This window comes from Dasypus novemcinctus, chromosome 21 (assembly GCF_030445035.2).
Source record: "Dasypus novemcinctus isolate mDasNov1 chromosome 21, mDasNov1.1.hap2, whole genome shotgun sequence".
Classification (NCBI taxonomy): Eukaryota; Metazoa; Chordata; class Mammalia; order Cingulata; family Dasypodidae; genus Dasypus; species Dasypus novemcinctus.
In genome coordinates this window covers 73,824,637-73,845,798 of record NC_080693.1, presented here as the reverse complement: position 1 = coordinate 73,845,798, position 21,162 = coordinate 73,824,637, and the positions used below count along the sequence as shown (strand labels likewise).

The 21,162-nt window shown below is 37.6% G+C and overlaps 1 protein-coding gene across 8 annotated transcripts in view; it reads left to right on the top strand.

The window, feature by feature from the left end:
- The first annotated feature begins 9,803 nt into the window (after positions 1-9,803).
- ABCA5 (ATP binding cassette subfamily A member 5) overlaps positions 9,804-21,162 on the top strand; it is a 95,247-nt gene continuing 83,888 nt past the window's right edge. For 5 of the 8 annotated variants that reach the window (XM_058284638.2, XM_058284636.1, XM_071210787.1 and 2 more), the window contains exon 1: positions 9,870-10,056. The gene's annotated coding sequence lies outside the window, so the exon portion shown is untranslated. Of the gene's footprint in view, positions 10,057-21,162 lie in introns of all 8 variants that reach the window. The other 3 variants (XM_058284632.2, XM_058284637.2, XM_071210785.1) reach the window with 3 other exon arrangements.

The window sequence follows — 21,162 nt, the reverse complement described above, 5'->3', positions numbered from 1 at the left end:
CTTCTTACATTCTGCTTCTTCCTTATGGATTCAGTTTCTTTTTTATTGAAGTACAGCTATTAGTAATTTTTTCACTCTAGGTCTGAGTGGGGAATTATCTTGGTCTTTGTCTGAAAATTGTCTTTTTTCCCCACATTTACTTTGAATGAGAGTTGGCTTAGCATAAGATTTCCTTAGAACTTTATTTTATTTCAAAGTTTATTTTTACAAATAGGACTTCTGTTGTCAGTCTTGTTTGTGTTTCTTTTTAGGTAGTTTGTTTTTCCTTGCTTCACTGTTATGGGTTTTCCTTGTCTTTGGTGCTCTTCTAGTTTAACTACAAATGTCTAGATATTGTATTCTTCTTTGGATCATTATATTCTTTGGATCATGTCTTTATTTCTGCAGAATTTTCTGTCATTTTCTGTTTGAATTGTGCCTCTCCTCTATTAACACTTTTGTTTTTGTTTGGATCCCCTAATAGATGTGTATTGGATTCTTTCATATTATTCTCCACATTTTTTAAGGCTATATTGGGATTGAACTCAAGACTTTATACATAGGAAGCAGGCACTCCACATTTGTAAACTTCTCATTTTTATTTTCCATCTCTTTATCCTTTATGCTCTACTGTGGGTAATTCCCTCTAGTTTATTTTCCAGTTTAATAAATATTTCTTCCACTGTATCTAATCCATTTGTTCAGCCCATCTGTTGAGTTTTCTGTTTTCAATATGTTTTATGATAGTATGGAATTTGTATGTCTTATTTACCATTTTATCCCAACACTTAGAATAGTGCTAGCACTTTTTGCATGCCAAACAAATACTTATTAAAATAATGACTCAATAAAGTTGTTTTCCAAATATGTCTATTTTTCATCTTATCTTTTTTCTTTTTCTTTTTGTTTTCCTTTTTATATTTTTAATCATTTTATACATTTTCTTTTGCAGTCACTTTCAGGTTGTTTTATTAACTCAAATTATTAGGGCACAGATCTGTTGTGTCTGTTGGCTCTCCTTTGTGGTGGATTGGCCCTTACATGGTACACAAATTTTATTGAGAACTCATCTTCAGGGAAGTTTGCTTACTCTGTGGGATTGTTTTGTGTCCTGAGTTGTGCAAGAGTCTTTATCAAGCATTTTTTTTGCATTTGCTTATGTAGTAGCCCTGGCAGTTTCTCTGTTTCTAAGCTTGGGAAATTTTTTATATCCTATCCATCATTTCTATAAATTTGCAGGGGGATGGAGATTGCATGCTATGATTGTTATATCTATATGGAAGGATGATTGTGTTCTCCAAGTCTCGCTAATGAATTTCATCCAAATTATGCAAGAGATTATCACTAAGAATGACCATCTCATTTTTCATTTTTAGAGTTTTTAGCAAGAATATTCTGGATATAACCTTTCAAATCATTTCAGTATATATCACTGTGCTACATAGTTCAAGAAATATTAAGATTTAGTATAGAAATTAAGAAATGTTCATAAATGGGGGTCAAAAGCCTTTACATGCTATAGAAATGAATATAACTCTTTAGAATAATGCATGATACATTTATTATTAAACAAGTAATTAAACTTGTTAAAAGAATAAAATGGGAATTGAAATGACACCAAAATCATAAGTAATGAAAGATAAATTGGACTTTATGAAAATTAAAAACTTTTGTGTGTCAAACAACATTATCAAGAAAGTGAAAAGGCAATCTACATACTGGTAGAAATGATATATCTGATAAGGATCTAATATCCAGACTGCCTACAACTCAACAACGAAAAGATAAACAATCTGACTTAAAAATGGGCAAAGGACTTGAATAGACATTTCTTCAAAGAAGATATACAAATGACAAATAAGCATATGAAAAGATGCTCGGCATTATTTGCCACTAAGAAAATACAAATCAAAACCACAATGAGATACCATTTCACAACCACAAGGATGGCTATAATTTTTTTAAAAAGAAAAATCACAAGTATTGGTGAAGATGTGTAGAGATTAGGGCCTTGTATATTGCTGGCAGGAATATAAAATGTTGCAGCCACTGTGGAAGACAGATTGGTGGCTGCCCAAAAGTAAACAGAATTACTATATGATCCAGCAATTCCACATGCAGGTATTGGGTATATAATTAAAAACTGGTACTCAAATAAATGTAAATACATGTTCTTGGCAGCACTGTTCACAGCGGACAAAAGGTAGAAACAGCCCAAATGTCCATAAGCTTTTAAATAGATCAATAAGTTGGTATATACATACAACAGAATATTATTTAGCAATGAAAAGAAAAAAGTAATGATACATGCTATAACATGGATGAACTTGAAAACATTATGCTAAATTAAAGAAGCCTGACCAAAAAATCGCATATTGTATGATTCCATTTATATGAAATATCCAGAATAGGTAAATACATAGAGACAGAAAGTAGATTGGTGTTTGCCAGGGTCTAGGGGGAGGGGGCCATGGGCATCAATTGCTTAGTGGTCATGGGGTTTCCTTTTGGGATGATGAAAATGTTTTGGAACTAGATAGAGGTGATGGTGCCATAAAATAGTGAATGTACTAAATGTCACTAAATTGTTAACTTTAAAATGGTTAATTTTATGTCATGTGAATTTATTCTCAATTTTAAAAAGATGTTAAAAAAAGGGTGAGAAATAGAAGGCAGGCATTTTCTAGAGGTGTTTCAAAAATCTCATGAAATGGTACTAATTGAAATGTGTCTTAGAGAATGAGTAGGATTTCTAAAGTAATAATGAAAGGGGAACTGCTGGAAGGAAAGAATTTTTTTCTAAATAGAGTGAAAAGCTTAAGATTAAAAAAGGAGATGGGAGGGTAGAGAACATAAATATGGGACCACAAGTAGTCCAGTATGCCTGGTTGGGATTTCAGAATGATAGCACCATTAGAAAGTAAAAATGTAAACATGAAAGTAAAGCATGGGTAGGGATAGGAAAGTAAAGGTGGGCAGGAATTTAAATTTAAATTCCTTACAAAGGTATTTATCAAAAGGAAAATGATGATGTTGGATTTAATTTTAAGGATAAATTTCATAAGCAGGATCACTTAAAATTTAATTTGGGCCATGTCTTCTTTTCAAGGTCCTGATCCTCTTTGTTTCACTAGTTTCCAGGAAGGTAAACTGAATCAGCATTTTTGTCTCTGGGATATACAGGTACCATCTAGTGGCAGAAGACAGTAATCACAGGAATGAAAATTTAAACCGAAAACATTTGTACTTGTTTTTCACGTTATTTATATTATGATAAGCTAATAACAGTGGACCAAGTTCTAACCTGATAGAGAAATAAAGTAATCTAAAATAACATTGCTCGGTCACTGCATTAAGAGAGTATGGGATTAGATTGAAAAAAAAAGACCATAGAGCAACATCTGCAGATTTCACATCAGCAATAACATCAAATTATATTTTAGGAATGGACCTTAAAATAGGATCTATTTTAGTTTACAGGTAAATTGAGAAAAGGAAAGTCAGTGTAAGTGAGGAAGTGGCTGAAATATTGAAGGCAGCAGTATTCTTCAAGAATAGTCTCCCCTTCCTCTTTGGCTAACTTCTATTTAGCCTTCAGATCTCAAGTTAGACATAACTGCCTTCTGACAGCCTTCCTTGACCCCATAGGTGTGCATTTGGAGAATTGCTTATACATTCCTACAGACCACTATCCTAACAATGCTACTGAACACACTCCATTGTCCCTTCTATAGCTATTTCTTCCCCCCCCTATAGCTCTTATTACAGTTTATACTCCTCACCAGCTGGTATCACATGTCATTCACTATTCCGTCTTTAATGCTTAGCATAGTTTCTGACACATAATAGGCATTCCACAATTTTAACAGAATGAATAGACAGATTAATGAAGACACGGAAATGTATGTGGTACAAATATTGAAAGTTAAATATTTAATATTTTCAAGAAAATTATTAGAAAAGATCCTTTTCTCTTCACTGTATATTGATTCCCTATATGATGTCCATTTATTTGTAATCTCTAGTGTGTTACGGTTTTCAGAGTACTTCTCTCTACCTCAGTAGAAGAAAAAATAATGCATATTCAAAAATAGTAACTGACATTGTCGTTGTACAGATTAAATAAAAGACCACATATAAAGAAGATAGAACAATATCTGGCAGGTATTATGTGTCTAATAGTTGGCTTTTATTATTTCACATACTTCATGTCATATATTCTTTGAGGCAATCTTGGAGAGTCAAAAAAAGGCAGCTATTTTTTAATCCTATTTTATAAATTAGGAAACTTATGATTATGAGGCTAAACGAGCAAGGTCACATTAATAACTTAAGGTTCTGAATCCAGAATATCCAAGTAATAATTCTTTGCTCTTTCTATGGAATCATTTTGCTTTTCTAGAGAGAGAAAAGATAAAGAGCAGTTGAATACTAAGTAATCACAATGTTACACTGCAGGGAATTATAATTAGTTGTACGGGGTGTATTAATTAGTCTTTTATTGCTGCTGTAATAAATTTCCACAAACATAATGGCTTACAACAATATAAATTGATGATTTTACAATTCTTTAGGTTAAAGTCTGATGCACATCTCTCTAAGCTAAAATCAAGATGTTGAAAGGACTGTATTCTTTCTGGAGTCTTTAGAAGGGACTCTGTTTCCTTGTCTTTTCTATCTTCTAGAAGGCACCCACATTCCTAGGCTTGTGGCCCCCTTCCTGTATCTTTGAAGCCATCAATGACTGTCTGGCCAAGTCCTTCCCATGGCACATTATTCCAACATCCTTCTTCCTCCCTTTTCCACTTTTTTTTAAAACCGTGAAATAATTTCAAATTACAGGGTTGCAAAAACAAAATGCAAACCCTATACAGAGTACTCTTAACATACACCTACTTCCATCCCAGATGCCCAGATCCACCAATTTTAACATTTTGCAAACTTTGCTGTTTCTCTTTCCCTCCCCCCTTCCTTTCATCTACCTACCTATCTACAGACATACCTAATTTCATTGTACTTTGCAGATACTGTGTTTGTTTGTTTTTTAAGAAACGGAAGGTTTGTGACAGCCCTGTGCTGACCAAGTTTAATAATGGCATTTTACCAACAGCAAGTGCTCACTTCGTGTCTGTGTCACATTTTAGGTGTCTGTGTCAAACCATTTTCATTTTAGACATAATGCTATTGCACACTTAACAGACTACAGTATATTGTAAACATAACTTTTACATGCATGGAAAACCAAAAATTTTATGTGACTCACTTATTGCAATATTCACGTTATTGAGGTGGTCTGGAAAGACCCACGATATCTCTGAGGTATGTCTGTCTCTTTCTCTCTTCCGAAGATTTGAGAGCAGGTTGCACACATCATTCTTCTTGAACAAATCACCCTTCCGTGTACTTTTCCTATGGACAAGGATATTCACTTATGTAATCACCTTAAGCACAGTTATCAAGAAATTTAACATCGACCTAAAGCTTACATTATAGACTCTATTTTTTTTCTTGTGTCCCAATAATGTCCTTTTATCTTCCACTTTTAAGGACCTTTGTGATTTATACTGGGCCCACCCTGAAAATTCAGGATAATATTCCTACTTTAAATCAGATATTTAGCAACTTTAATTTCATCTGCAATACTAGTTCTCTTTTGCCATGTAATGTAACATATTCACAGGTTCCAGGGATTAAGGTGTGGACATCTTTGTGGGGAGGTGGCGGGGGAGAGGTGAATAGTGCATTCTAAGGGGAACAGTAGCATAGGGGTCCCTCAGATGAAAAGCAGCAGCAGCTGCTTGTGGACACAGAGTTTTCCAATGGAAATGTTAGAGCTGTAACGCTAGTGACCTAAGACATATTATTAAACTCAAATGTGGTAGATAATAAACTCTCGGGAAGTTTTTACACGGCAAAACTGGAATCTATCCTATTTTGCCCTTGTGTACCCTTATTTTTCAACTTGAATGAATGGATGGGATTTTAATCAATTTGTTAGTTTTTATCTTTTATGTTTTAGCTCAGAGTTCAAGTTGTCATCCAGAGTTTTATGATAAACTCTGGATAAAATGCTTTTTTGAAGTGAATTTGTAGCATGTCTATAAAATTCTCATTTTAACTCAAAGATCAAAATATAAAAAGTATGATATGAGTTATCTTTAGTTTACTTAATCTGGTTCCTAGTAATTACCATATTTCTTTCTAACTGTTCATAAAAATATGTAATTATGAAGTCTGGAATTTCACTTTTCTGGTCTATAGTTTCTAGTATCTATCTTTTCATCATTTTTAAAAAGCAGGTGATCTGTCTTCTTTTCCTTTTATATGGTTTCTCTGAACTCATCAACAAATGGAATGGGTCTTAGATGATCTGTAAACAGCTGTGGGATGTAATTTGTGCCTGGAAACATGAACTTATTTGAAACAGATAGGTGTTATCTTACTATCTCTTCACCTATCTCAAGTTTCAGTTCTCTATGTTTGTTTCATCTTTACCAATTTAAAGTCCATTTTCCTTACAGAAGAGGGAAGATAAACACAAACTGAGCCATCTCTTTTTAGCCTTTACAATTATTCTTTTAGGTAAGTTGACAATTTTGTGTTTATAAAAAAATTCTGTGTAGTCTTATTTATCTCAGCCTTCTAATATATTCTATTAGCTAAACCTCCCTAGTTTTAAACTAATCTCCCCATCTTTTCCAACAGAAAGTATCTAGGTAACTACTGCCCTCATTGATTTCTCTATAGCATTTTATTGTTTTCACCATACAATTTAACAGTGGAACAAATATTTTTTCCATTGTTTGATTCTTTCATTTTTGTGCATGTGTTTCTCAGAACAATTGTTGATTTCTTGATTTTTTTTTAATCTAAAAAGTAATGGTTCTTGTTAAGCAAGAACATGTACAAGGCACTAGATAAATATTTGCTGGTTGTTTAAGTGTTTAAATACCAAATTGCCTAGACATGCTTCAAATATTAGTTTCCATAACTCATTTTTCTGGTTGGAGAACACAAAGAAAAAAAAATTTATGATACTTTTTGGGATGCAATAAAAATAGTCATAATAATAGTGGTAATAATAATAATAATAATGAGTAGTAATAAAAACCTAAGAAACCAAAACTAATTCAGAAGTAATTCCCTTAGTGCATTCTTTCAACCCTCCACCAATTATTAATCATTTCCAAAATTCCATAATAACAATTTCAGCCATATTTGAGGTGGGAATGTAGAATTAGATTATTGTTAAAGATGCTAGATTCCTTTTCCACTTTGTCAACCAAGGTTGCATTTCTTTGTTTGATTTGCCACATTCTAGACCACATACCAACTTGAAATTCTTTATAATTATATATAGTTTAAACCCCAAATTTAGAAACCACATCACTTCTCTTGGCATCTTTTCTAGCTTTTAGACATGTTGTTTGTTTAAAAACAAATAATAATAGTGTTAAAAACATTTAAAAAGTGATAATGTAATTTCCAATGTATTGATAACCATGCAAAATAACTGATAACAATTTAGCAATTTTGTGTAAAATAGCATAGATGGTCGATTAAAGAAGACTTTGGTGTAGCAAATAAAATAGTAACACAAATAGAATCTAGTGCTCACCAGCAGTAGGTTAGATTTTAGGTGGTTGTTTAGGGTGGCAAGCATCACTCCAATTCTCTACATTAAGTACTAACAAAATTCTAGTATGCTCTTAATTTTGTATAGCTAGGCAACCTGTAAATCTACCTATGACTTCTATGATCTATGTATTCTCATGTGATTTATTTGTCTAAAAATTCTATTAATGACATGTGGGGATTTGGATTGCCACCATGACAACCAAGCAGCATGTTTGCTAGTTCCTAGTTACAGAAGCTCAAAAAGGCACATCTTCCCTACAGCTGCTTATTTAGTGCTAGGACCTGGTAACTATGGCAATCAGATTGAGATTATGTGGCTAAATTGTTTACAATGTTTAATAAGCACAGGCAGTAAAATACGTGAAAGTGAACTCATTAATTTGTAGTAATCTTTTTTTATCTGAAAGGTGTTATTTAGTATTCCCCCTGTTATGTTATTCCCACAAGCATATTATTATCAGAATTTGTCATTCACCCCATAAGAATTAAGATCTTCCTTTTCTATCATTAGGAAGATTTTAAGTGAGTGCTGACATTTTGAAGGGACAATACTGAAAACAATAACTGTTTCCTCATCTTTACCAGCAACTTTTACTATACACTGATGCCTAAAAACCTTGATATTTAAATTGTTACAAGAAAAAGCTCTTAACCTAGTCTACTTACAATTTAATTGAAGGGACAGAACATAAGTAAAATTATGAACAAGATGGCAGCATGTGCCTAGTTTAAAAGAGAGCAAGGTCACTTGTCAGGGATGATGAGAGTTTTCTAGAAGAAATGTTTTTGTTTTGTTTTGTTTTTTGTTTTTGTCCTGTCATGAAACAAGAGCAGAAGCATAAGGAGACGAATGAATGAAGAAGAATATTACAAGGATAAGAAACCCAGGATATGAATGCCTAAAATAGTGGTAGAAGTGATGAGGAGATTTCTGAAATTAAAGGAGAGCTTCTTTAAGTTACTGAGGTCCATGATTGGAGCATTTCCGTGATCTTTCAGCTACATTTTACCAAGTTTATTTCTCTTGGATTTACACTTACTAACTTGTCCACAAAATCCTAAGATGTTGAAAATGCATTCTTCTGAAATTTTAACTAATATGCTTTAGATATTGCAAAAAAGAGAGAAAATATATAATGAATAGTTTTCAGTACCTACTGCCCTCAGGTTTCTGGTGTCGTTTCTTGGACATTCTATTCCCTTGTCCCCGACTCCCACTGCTAACTCTTTTTTTTTTTTTAATCATCGTGGATTCTGCTAAACCACCTTGGACTCCCTGTTTAACTCATATGCAATAGAATAAATAAAACTTAATTCCTTACTGTTTTTCAAAAAGTAGAATGTTGAGGAGATTTGGCTTAAATTTGAAAAAAACTCTCAAATTCTTGAATTTGAAAAACAAAGATGTTTAAAAATGTACACAGGACTGAAAGAATCTTAAAAAACGTCTTTAAGTAGCTAAATCCCACCCCCACCCCCCAAATAAATAACTGTGCCAAGAGATGTGACTCTCCTGATGTTAGTGTTGTGAGGTTTTCTTTCCCCTGCGGTAACTTTTGACCACCACTTAGGTCACTGAGGGCAATAAAACTCAAAACACCCGATGACATGATTAGTAAAAATGAATGCGGCATGGAATCTCCCACAGATACCATGTCTCAGTCATATGGAAAATCAGGATCCGCTACATTCCCAGACTTTCAGGAGGGTACCTCGGAAACGAAGAGAATCCTCAATTTCCAGATGTCCTACAGATGGGGGAACAAGAGAGCTAGTGAGGGGAGTCAGCAGTTATGAAAATGAGGACACTGCACCCCAGGCGCTGCGGCGGAAGGGAGAAGGGACTGCGGAGGGACTCGAAAACGCAGTCCTCCGAGAGGACAGCGCAAACGCCGGGAAGAGGGTAAGAAGGAATCTTAAAACTGGACGGGACAGTGGAGGAAGATAGCGCCAGGAGAGTTCCGTGCTCGGGGTCACACATTAGGGGGCGCTGGGGCTCAGACTCAAACCCGAGCGCGGGACTGCCAGGAGGTTGTTTTTGCAGTGCCCTAAGCGAGGGTGTGAGGAGATCTCTGCAGAGGCGCCCGGGACGCTGGGGTTGCGCCAAGACACCCAGCGCGCGCCCTCACGCCCCGCCCCCGAGGGCCCACGGCCCCTCCCCTGTCTGCGCCTGGGCGCGCGCGGCCGAGCGGCGGGAGCGCGCCCGTCCCTGGCGCCCCGCCCCCAGGTGTGCTCACGTGGCGCACAAGCCTGGCTTCCGGCGCCGCGCGTTCCCGTCGCAGGCGCAGTGCCCGCTCCGTGCTCGGCCGCGCGGGACCGGGTGGCGGGAACGCGCGCGCGCGACCGTGCCTTCACGCCCCTTTGCGAGCTCCGTCACGCGCGCGCTTCCCACAAACCAGGCGTCTCTGGGCCTGACGGCACCGCTGCCCGCGCTCTGAGGTGAGGAGGGCGCCGAGGGCAGGAGCACTTGAGGGCCGGGCGCGGGGAGCTGCCCCGAAGGAGTGAGGGGTCGGGGAGTCGGCTGCAGGTGTCCGCGGAGGGGCTGCGAGAGGAAGGGTGGGGGCCAGGAGTCTTCGCAGCAGGTGTCGAGTGCTGCGGACTCGGGAAAGGGGCCGAGCCGGAGCTCAGGGAGACGACAAAACCTACTGGACGCCAGAGGAAACGCGGGTTATCCGCGTGCGGCTGCCGGGGATGCTGTTTAGTCGCCTCAGAGGTGGGGTCGTGGAGGAAGGGGCGCCGGGGGCCGGGACGCAGAGGGGGGCCGGCCGGGCACCCGCGCGCGGCTGCGGTTGTGCGCGGTCGTCAGCGTTGGAAGCGTCGGCTGAAGTACATTTCCCTTAGAACACCTGGATAATTAGCTCTCGTTAGTGTTCGGGGATTTCGCGCAGATCATTATCGTGTGTGTTAAAAGGACTCTGGATGAGATGAAAATGCGCAGATCTCATGACACGCTTTTTGGGGAAAACACCCTGATTCCTGAAACGTAAAGAAAAGCTCTAGGCGTGAAAGTAGTTGAGCGTCTGTGCTAGCAAGGTGGGCTGGAGGCCTTGTAATCTATTTGAAGCGGTGAAACCCGAAGGAGGGCTTCTGTGCGCCTTCGGTTTGGATGTACGTTTAAAATAAGTCTGTAAAAAATAAACACGTTTACTTTCTGTGAAGAACGATCTATAGTGAGGTAGGTTTACCAGGCTCTGTACTATCAAACTTTTAATCCTGACCGCAACCCTACGAGGTTGGAGCCGATGTGGAAAATGGATCTCAAAGAAGTTAAGTAACTTAATACGGTTTCAGCTAGCAAAAAGGTGGGCCTGCGATTCCATCCCAGGGATATCACACTCCAAAGTCTGGTGCTTTATGCATTATTTTAAAAATTATATATACGTAGAGAAGACTCCATACAAGAGAACATTATGAAAGGATTTTGGAGGTATTTGGGTTAAAATCAAAGTAACAAGGTGTTAGTGCTGTTTAAGTGTATTTCCCTCCAAGAAGAGTTAGTATAGAGAAATCTTATATTTAGGGTAAAAGCAAATTGATGAATACATATTTATCGAATGTCTTATGTGTGCTGAGATTATCAAGAAGAATACAATTTACAATCTCTGCCTTTGAGTTTTGAAAGGGTGACTGTTGTATAAAATCCTATGAAAAAGGATTTCATAGTATTCTACTAAATAGTATTCTTTACTTCCGTGGGAATAAATTGGAAAAAGAATAGTTTTAAGCAAGCCTTTAGGAACCTATTGCATATAAGAAAAGTTATTCGGTAACTTGTTATATGGGTATGATTGTATTGTTATTTTCCCATTCAGCAAGAAATACTGTCATGAATTTAAGTTAAATTGTATTGGCAATTTATTTTTTAATTTTATTAGAGAGGTCGTGAGTTTACAAAACAATTCATGTATATCATATAAGATTCCCATACATTGTCCTACCTCCAGCACCTTGTATTATTGTGACCCTTTTGTTACAAATGATGAAGGAACATATTCATAGTACTACTGCTCTATATAGTCCATAGCTTATATTTGGTGTATTTTTCCCTCAAACCATCCTATTAGTACCATGTATTAGTACTGTATATTTGTTATAGTTAACCCCAGCTCATCATCCACCACAGAGTACAGTGTGTTATATGGTCCCCTAGCTTGTACCATCCATCCAAGGTGTACATTCATTGGCGCTCAGTTTTATCACAGAAATGCACTGTCATCACCTGTCCATTTTAGAACGATTTCATTACTCCAAAAGGAAAGATCCTGTCCCCCCTTATGTACCCTCATTGTTAACCCTTAGTGATGATACAGTTCCATCTTTGCCATTCCTGTAAAAATATTACAATATTACTGTTAACTATAGGCTAAATTGTATTTTTCCCATGCATCACCATATTCTTAACACCTTTTAATAGAGGAACGTTCTTGTCTTTGTACTATTAAGCACACTCGTCATCTACTACCAAAATCACTATTTTAAAGATCCAGACTATCCCTAGCTTTCTTTAAATTGAGACCTTCCTAGACTACCCCTTTCATCCACAATCACATTTATGAATCAGCAGTGTTAATTTTACTCACTATGTTACCATCAGCTCTGTCCATTTCCATGGTTTCCATCATCCTTGTTAAGCATTCTATGTACATTCAGCATCAGTTCCCCTTTCTCAACCCACATTCTGTCTCCTAATAACCTATTAACTCCATGAGTTTACTCACCGTATTTAGTTCATATTAGTGAGACCATACAGTATTTGTCCTTTTCTGTCTGGCTTATTTCATTCAGCCTAATGTCCTCAAAGTTCATAGTTCATCCATGTTGTCAAAAGTTTTTTTAAAAAACTTTCACATGTGCAGTACTGGAACTGGTATTTTGTTTTATATTTATGCATCCTTTAGTAAATCTTAAACGTTAGAGCAGAGGAGAGCACTTATAATTTATCCCCTGTAAAGTACAGTTGAGGAAGTATGAAGTGTTCTATATAGATGCACAAAATAAGGACATCTAAGCTAGTTTTGCATACAAGGTCTTTCAAAATACATTCCAGTGCCTGTCTTTATATTCTTATCTAGAGCACACACCAGGGGGACTCTTTGACTCCATTATGTCTTGGCCATGCTGCAGTTTTTCCTCCCTAGTCTTTACCTGAGAGAAGCCCTTTTTAATTTTTTAATTAAAAAAAAAATTTTTTTTTAAATGGTACTGGGGCCAGGGAATAAGCCTGGGACCTCCTATGTGGGAAACCAGCACTCAATCACTGAGCCACATCGGCTCCCCTGAGTTGATTTTTGTTTGTTTTCTTGTTGTTTTGTTTTTGTTTTTAGCAGGCACGGGATACTGAACCCAGGACCTCCCATATGGGAAGCAGGCACTCAACCGCTTGAGCCACATCTGCTTCCAGGATGCCCTTTTAAGGAGTCTACCTTTTCCATTTTTTTTTCTCTACCTGGAATTTCCAAACCACTCTTTTCCATTTGCACTTACCACATTATGTTAAGTTTTATCTATATCTCGAGTCATTGACAGTGTATAACTTGTTTTTTTAATAATGTTTGGTGCATAAATGTCTCAGTAAATATTTGGTTATGCCACTTCTCTCACTTCCCCTCCTTTTTCCTCCTTTCACCCATAACATGCATTGGCAAATTTTTCCTGTAAAGAACCATATAGTAAATATTTTAGGTTTTGTGGGCCATATGGTCTCTGTCTCAATTACTTAACTCTGCTCTTATAGCACAAAATTAACCGTAGACAGTATGTAAATGAATGAGCATGCCTGTTTTCCAGTAAAGACTTATTTATAGACACTGATATTGAATTTCATGTAAATTTCACATATCACAAAATATTGTTTAATTTTTTCAATCATTTAAAAATGTAAAAAAAATGCTTAGCTCCTGGACTGTACAAAACAAGCTGCACTCAGGATTTAGGTCCTACCTCCTCCATGGTAGTTTGCAGACTCTTGATAAATAAAGCCTCTCAGGAAGCCTTGATAGAGGAATTTGCACTAAAAGATGATACTGGTTATAATATTACTTTTGGTGTTAGAGAAATAAAGATATATAAGATACTTTTTTTTGCAAGGAGCTCAAGGTCAAATTTAAGATTAAGTAATGTAAACAAACACTGGTGACATAGTATGGTAATCGCACATGCAGTTATATTTACTTGGTATTGGGGTATAACAAAGGGGCAATAATCACCTCTGTTTGAGTGTACCAGAAATGACGTCTGAAGTCATCTGTTGGAGTTAGGGAGCAGATTTTTAATGAAAATCTGTCTGGGAATCACTCAAGGATGCTAAGAAGGTGTGTGACCATATCTCTTACTAAGATTAATATGAACATTAGGATGACTTACTTTTATTATTTTATAGAATATAAATTTAATTCAGTCTTTACAGAGACAAATATGAATTTGAGTTTTTTATTAGGTCTATACATATAGATTTTTGTGTTTTTCAAGGTTATTTTTCCTGTTCTGTAATAAAATGGGATTATTTATGTCACAAATATTTAACCATAACTGTATTATTAACTGTAACTGTATTAGCAGTTTTATTAAGCTGAATTCGAGGAAGATAATGTAATGTTAGATACATACATGTATTTTTTGGAATGCTTTTCTAGGAAAAGCATTACTTTTAACCAAGGCAATATATATAACTATAGGGATACTTTAGACTTTAAAAATATTTTTATAGTTCTCAAATTTCTTTCTTTAATTAAAAACAAACTCATACTTTTTAAGTAATTTTTTCTCTAACAATTATTGGTCATGTATATTTTTTATTCTTTGTAGAAATGTGAAATATGTTTCATAGCACCTGGAATGTAGTAATAAATTTTCCTTTAATAAATGAGTAAATGAAGGGTTTTGTTTGTTTTATTTATTTATTTTTTATTTCTTGAGGTACCCAAGGTGAGGTATTGAACCCGGGACCTCATATGTAGGAACCAGCACTCAACCACTGAGCCACATTGGCTTCCCTGAATTGGATTTTTTGTTTGTTTTGCTTGTTGTTTGTTTTTCTGGTTATTTTTTCCAGGAGGCACTGGGAACCAATTCTGTGGGAGGCAGGTGCTCAACTGCTTGCGCCTCATCTGCTTAAAATGAAATGTTGATATTGAGTTTTGAAATTATGTAACTCCTAGTCATTACCTTAAGCCAATTATTAATACAATACAAAGAGGAAGATGGGCTTCAGTGGGCTTTCTGTTTTCTTGGAATATTAGATTTAGTATGAATTGTTTTATCTAGTTTTGTCTAAAGAAGGAAAATGATAAAGTTAAAAATTTGAGTAAACTTTTAGTAAAGTGAAATATTTAAAGCCCCTCAACAAGCAATATATATTTCAGCTGTGTTGAGGAACAATGGAGAATAACTTTTAAAATAGTTTTAATAATTTTGTACCCTTATTTTTATGTCTGTGTCATCATTCTTCAGCAGTGGGGACTGGCTTTGTTAAAGAGTTTTAAAAGTATTACACTTGCAAGATTTTGAATTGGAACTATATCCATTATTTCTAAGTTTTCAAAACTATGATTTTGAAAATATGCCATTAGAAGTTTTAATGTATTTCAGTTGTTGACTTTTCCAATCCATTTATGTTTCAAGAGAGGAGGTTTATGTGAGTTATCTACTCAGAGAGCTGCTCTTAATGTTGTATAGTCTACCCCACCATTTCCAACTCTGCCATGGGCTTGTATTCTACTGCAGGTGAACTTCTGGTTATGGTCCCTTCAGTAGGATTCTTTTCTCACATAGGCCAACATTAAGTGGAATGCAGGCCAGACTGCCTTTTATTCTTTTGAACAGCATCACATAAGGCTGTAAAAAATTGGAATAAAGGGAATTATAGTAATTGAAGATGAAATTTAGAGCTGTATGCTAAACATGGGGTTTCCCATGGTCTAAGGAAAAGTACCCAAGAAGTTAAGCCCTGTTATTCCTTTTCTGGTCCTATCTCATCTGGCTTTGTAGCCCTGTTCTCAGATATCCATTTCTGTTAGAAGCACCACTTTTATGTCACCTGTGCTACATGAATTTCCTCCTTTCTTTCAGGATACCTTGCTCTTCTACCCACAGGAGTTTGTCTTGTTTCAGACAGTATTCCTTTATGTTTGGATTAGTTTTCACTATAGAATAGTCCTGCCTTCCTGCATCCTTTCTCCATCCTAATTTCAATACTGCCACTCCCTGTTAGGATAGTCATTTAGTCCTTTGGCATTCCAAACCCCACAAAACAATGGGGGATAGGTGAAGGGAGGGGAGTTTTGCAATTACTTTACCAGTATGAGTTGTAGGCACTCCTTTTTAATTTTTTCTTTTTCTCTCTGTCTTCTCAGAGGACAAACATTAATTCTTAGAGACAGTGTGGTTTCAACACTTGAAGTAGAAGCAAAATATTTTACTGAGTACCCAATAATTTCAAAGGAATCTTTTATAATTACAGTTAGTACTTCATGTTATTATGTACCATACTTCTTGCTTGATTTATTTTCTGTATCCTTTTCAAATTGGGCCTTAGACCCTGGGTTGGAAGGGTGAGGTGGGCAAATAGGTTCATTGTTGAGTACATTATTGAAGTCACTGTTTAGATGAAATATTAAACTTTAAAGATTTATGAAGAACCAGTGTTAAGAACATTTGATTCTTTTTCAATCAGCCAAATCAGTCTTTTCATATTATGAAGAAAATAAGGTCAATTGTGTTTTCTTCTTTAAGATGTTTTGTTTTCATAAATTTGAATAGGTAGGCATTAAAGATTATTGAAATTTAGCATTTCCATATGATTAGAGCTTTTTTTTTTTTAAAGATTTATTATATTTATTTCTATCCCCTTCCCCCTCATTGTCTGCTCTTCGTGTCCATTCACTGTGTGTTCTTCTGTGTCTGCTTGCATTCTTGTCGTGTGGGACTGGGAAACTGTGTCCCTTTTTTTGTTGCGTCATCTTGCTGTGTCAGTTGTCAGTTCTCCATGTATGCGGTGCCAGTCCTGGGTGGGCTGCACTTTTTTCGCACAGGGCAGCTGTCCTTACAGGGCGCAGTCCTTGTGTGTGGGGCTTCCCTATGTGGGGCACTCCTTGTGTGCAGCAGTACTGCACATGGGCCAGCTCCACACGGGTCAGGAGGCCCTGGGTATAGAAGCTGGGCCCTCCATATGGTAGGCAGATGCTCTATCTGTTGAGCCACAGCCACTTCCCAGATTAGAGCTTCTGAATATAAGAATCATCAGATTGTTCAGGTCAGTCAATGCTGATTCATCTATATAATTTGATAACAGTTCATATTTTCCTTTCATCATTTTCTTTTCTTTGACCTTTTTTTTTTTTTAAGATTGATTTATTTATTTCTCTCCCCTTCCCCCCACCCCCACCCCCACCCCGGTTGTCTGTTCTCTGTGTCTATTTGCTGCATCTTCTTTGTCCACTTCTGTTGTTGTCAGTGGCACAGGAATCTGTGTTTCTTTTTGTTGCGTCATCTTGTGTCAGTTCTCCGTGTATGCGGCACCATTGCTGGGCAGGCTGCACTTTCTTTCGCACTGGGCGGCTCTCCTTAAGGGGCGCACTCCTTGCGCGTGGGGCTCCCCTACTCGGGGGACACCCCTGCGTAGCAGGGAACTCCTTGCGTGCATCAGCACTGCGCATGGCCAGCTCCACACAGGTCAAGGAGACCTGGGGTTTGAACCGTGGGCCTCCCATGTGGTAGACGGACGCCCTAACCACTGGGCCAAGTCTGCCACCTCTTTTCTTTGACCTTTTGCCATCTTTTCTGGGGGATGTCCTTGACTCTGTCTTCAGTCTAGCTCACTAATTTGCCTTCAGATGCAATTATTCTGTCATTTGCCCCATCTATTGTTGGTATTATTTCTGCCAGCCTATTATTTCTAAGTTTGCTAATTTTTTTTCTTAATTGCCTTGTTTTTGTTTCATGAAAATGATATTCTTTGTTACCCCTTTGAGGATGTTAATTATACTACCTTTATATAGAGTAGCAGTATGTATTACTTACCTTGTACCTGGTATGTTTTCAACTTTACATGTATTGGTGCTTTTAGTCATTGTTAGAAGTGGATGCTATTATTACTCCATTTTATAGATGATAAATTTAAGGCATAAAAAAGTAACTTTTCCAAAGACTTACAGGAAGTATGTAGCAGAGACAGGATTCATATCTAGTCCATTTGGTTACAAAGATCACACTCTTAGACACTATACTATACTCTTTTTGGCATTATTCTTTTTTTGTTGTTGATTTTAGTGCCTCCTCTTCATAATATTGTTTTTCTACAAATGTTTACTGATTCCAGTTTCTACGGTCAATTTTCTATTTGAGATTATCTTTGAATGTGTTTGAAGATGCTGACTGGCTTTACTGCAGCCTGCCTTTGATTGTGTGTGTATGCTGGAGGAGGGGAATATATTGCCAGATCTGTACAGAGCAGTTTCTAGGAGTCAGCACCCATCTTTGAGTTAGTACTACCTCTCAGTATAAATATCCACACTTACTGTTACATCCTGGAATTAGATGATGAACTAAGGTTGGAATTTTACTTGGAGGTCAAGGTGTTCTAACAAGATACTGTTTTAATTCAAAACAAATCTTTTTATATTTATCAAATTATGATGTAGATTTGGTATATTATTTTATTGAATTAAAATTTTAGCTTGTTTTCTTGGCATTGATTTTTTTAAAAAAATTTTTCTTTTTTTACTTTTTTTTTGGTTTGGAATTTTTAAAAAAATTTTATTTATTCATTTTTAAAAAAAATATTACATTAAAAAAATATGAGGTCCCAATTCACCCCCACCTCCCCCACCCCACCACTCCCCCCACAATAACACTCTCCACCATCATCATGATACATCCATTGCATCTGGTGAGTACATCTCTGGGCATCGCTGCACCCCATGGCCTATGGTCCACACCATAGCCCACACTCTCCCACGTTCCATCCAGTGGGCCATGGGAAGACATAGAATGTCTGGCAATTGTCCCTGCAGCACCACTCAGGACAACTCCAAGTCCCGAAAATGCCTCCACATCTCATCTCTTCCTCCCATTCCCCGCACCCAGCAGCCACCATGGCCACTTTTTCTACACCAATGCCACATTTTTTCGATTATTAACCACAATAGTTCATGAATAGAATATCATTAAGTCCACTCTAATCCTTACTGTATTCCTCCTTCCTGTGGACCTTGGCTTGGTTGTGTCCATTCCACATCTATGTCAAGAGGGGGTTTAGATTCCACATGGATACTGGATGCAATTCTTCTGCTTTCAGTTGTAAGCACTCTAGGCTCCATGGTGTGGTGGTTGACATTCTTCAACTCCATGTTAGCTGAGTGGGGTAAGTCCAATAAATCACAGTGTAGGAGCTGAAGTCTGTTGAGGTTCAGGGCCTGGCTATCATATTGTCAGTCCAGATATTCAAATCCCCTAAATATATCTTAAACCCCAGCACCAAACACAATTCCAGTAAAGTAGCATAAAAGGCTTGTGAAAAGAGATCCCATCTGAGTCCAGCTCCATCATGCAGAAACACTAGCTCCAAAGAAGGGCCAACCGACATGGCAGTGAACTCCATCTGCCATGACCATAGAACCTGTGGGTCTCTTTAGCTCTCAAAAGAACCAATACCTGGGGTTGTATCTACTTTATCTGTCTCTGATACTCTGCTCAGGTGTGCATAAGGGCAATCCTTCTGACAACCTCCAGACTCTTTTTTAGAGACTCATAGCCATATGAACTCATTTGTCCTTTCCATTTCCCCCTTACTTTAGGTCAAACAGCATTTTTAACTCCTGTTATTATATGTAGACAGGGATATTCTGCTGGTCCGCGTTGAACCTTTAATTCAGGGTCATTTTCTAGTTATGTCATCCGCTGGTACTTGGTAGTGATCCCTCGGAGCCAGGGAGCCTCATCCCCAGGTGTCATGTCCCACACTGGGGGGAAGGCAGTGCATTTACATGCTGAGTTTGGCTTTGAGAATGGCCACATTTGAGTAACACAGAGGCTGTCAGGAGGGAACCCTTAGGCACAGTGCTGCTCAAGGCCTTGTTCTTATTTCAGGTGTATAGGCTCACAAGCATAGTCATTAGTATCAGGGGCTCACTGTTGGACCCTCATTCCTTCCTGGTCCTTGCCATTGCACTTGGAGGACTGCCGCTGCTCCCCTAGAGACCACGACAGAGCCCCACCCCACCCCCGGCCAGGAACCCAGTACCCCCCCAGCTGTTGTTTTTAATTGTTTCCACTATGAGTATATCCAAACATTTCCATGCACCCTGGACACATGCCCTGTATAACTCCCTGTCAACCATATGTCCCCTGTCAATAACATCCCATACCAGTATTCCTCTGCTGCCATTGTTGAACCACTCTGTGATCCAAAACTTCCTGAACAGTGAAGCCCAATATAATGTCAGGTTCCCTTAATAGTAAAATAGAATATAGCGATGAGTTTAAAGGTTAGATATAGAATATATATTGATTTGGAAAAATTCTGTATCCTATCTTTTTCTTTTCTTTTTCCCCTAATTATTGAGCTTCTCTTCACAAGAGCCTTAGATCACAGTAATTCAAATATACAATGTACAGTAGTCCCACATATCCATTATAAAACCTTTTCCCTTCCACAGAGATAATCTTTTAACTTACGCATATCATATTTACTGAAACTGATGTACAGATATTGAGAAAATAGCTTTCAAACAAGGTAACATTTGTGTTTACATTGTGGTTTATACTCTAGGCTATGCAGTTTTCTAAATTTTTTAGTTATCCTATGTTTTACATTATGGTTTACATTATTAGTCTGTCGTCCCCTATATGTTTTTGGTGTAATATTACATGTTTTATATCCATCCTTGTATACTCTTGTGAAACACTTCCCTTGCCCTCACATTTACTCTGGTTCCATCTATTCAATATCTATGTCCCCCTCCCCTTGGGGCCCACAGTGACAGTCAATCTTCATTTCCTGAGGAGCCATGTTCAGAGATACTTGCAACAGTGCTGAGGGCCTGACCCGCTCAACTGCCCTAATGCCCTGGGAGCCACCATTTCTCTTGAGAGATACAGTTCCCTCTATTTGATGGCATTAGTCCTCCCTAGATTGTGGGTCTACCTTCACTTTCATTATATGGGTCTCTACCCAATGATATAACCCACTCTGGCAAAATGAGCATTCAGATATTCCCTAGGAGTGTGTCCTGCGTCAGATTATCCCCTTTGAGTATCTTAAACAGGTAACTTCCCTAATTATATTTTGAAAAGGTTTTCTTAGCATTATACACTCAACCAACACCTGACAATCTCCTATGTTCGTGTGTTGCCCCACCCTCTCCCCAATTTCTTGGGCAATATTTCCCATCCGCCCATCCCTAGCCCCCCTCAAACCCCCAAAGTCCCACCCAAAGGTAACCCTATGCCCCCATTTTATCCCTTCCTTGTACACATACTTACCTGCAGCTTATCATAGATTTCACCCATGTAGATGTCAGCTTACATTCTTCCTCAACCCCCCGATTT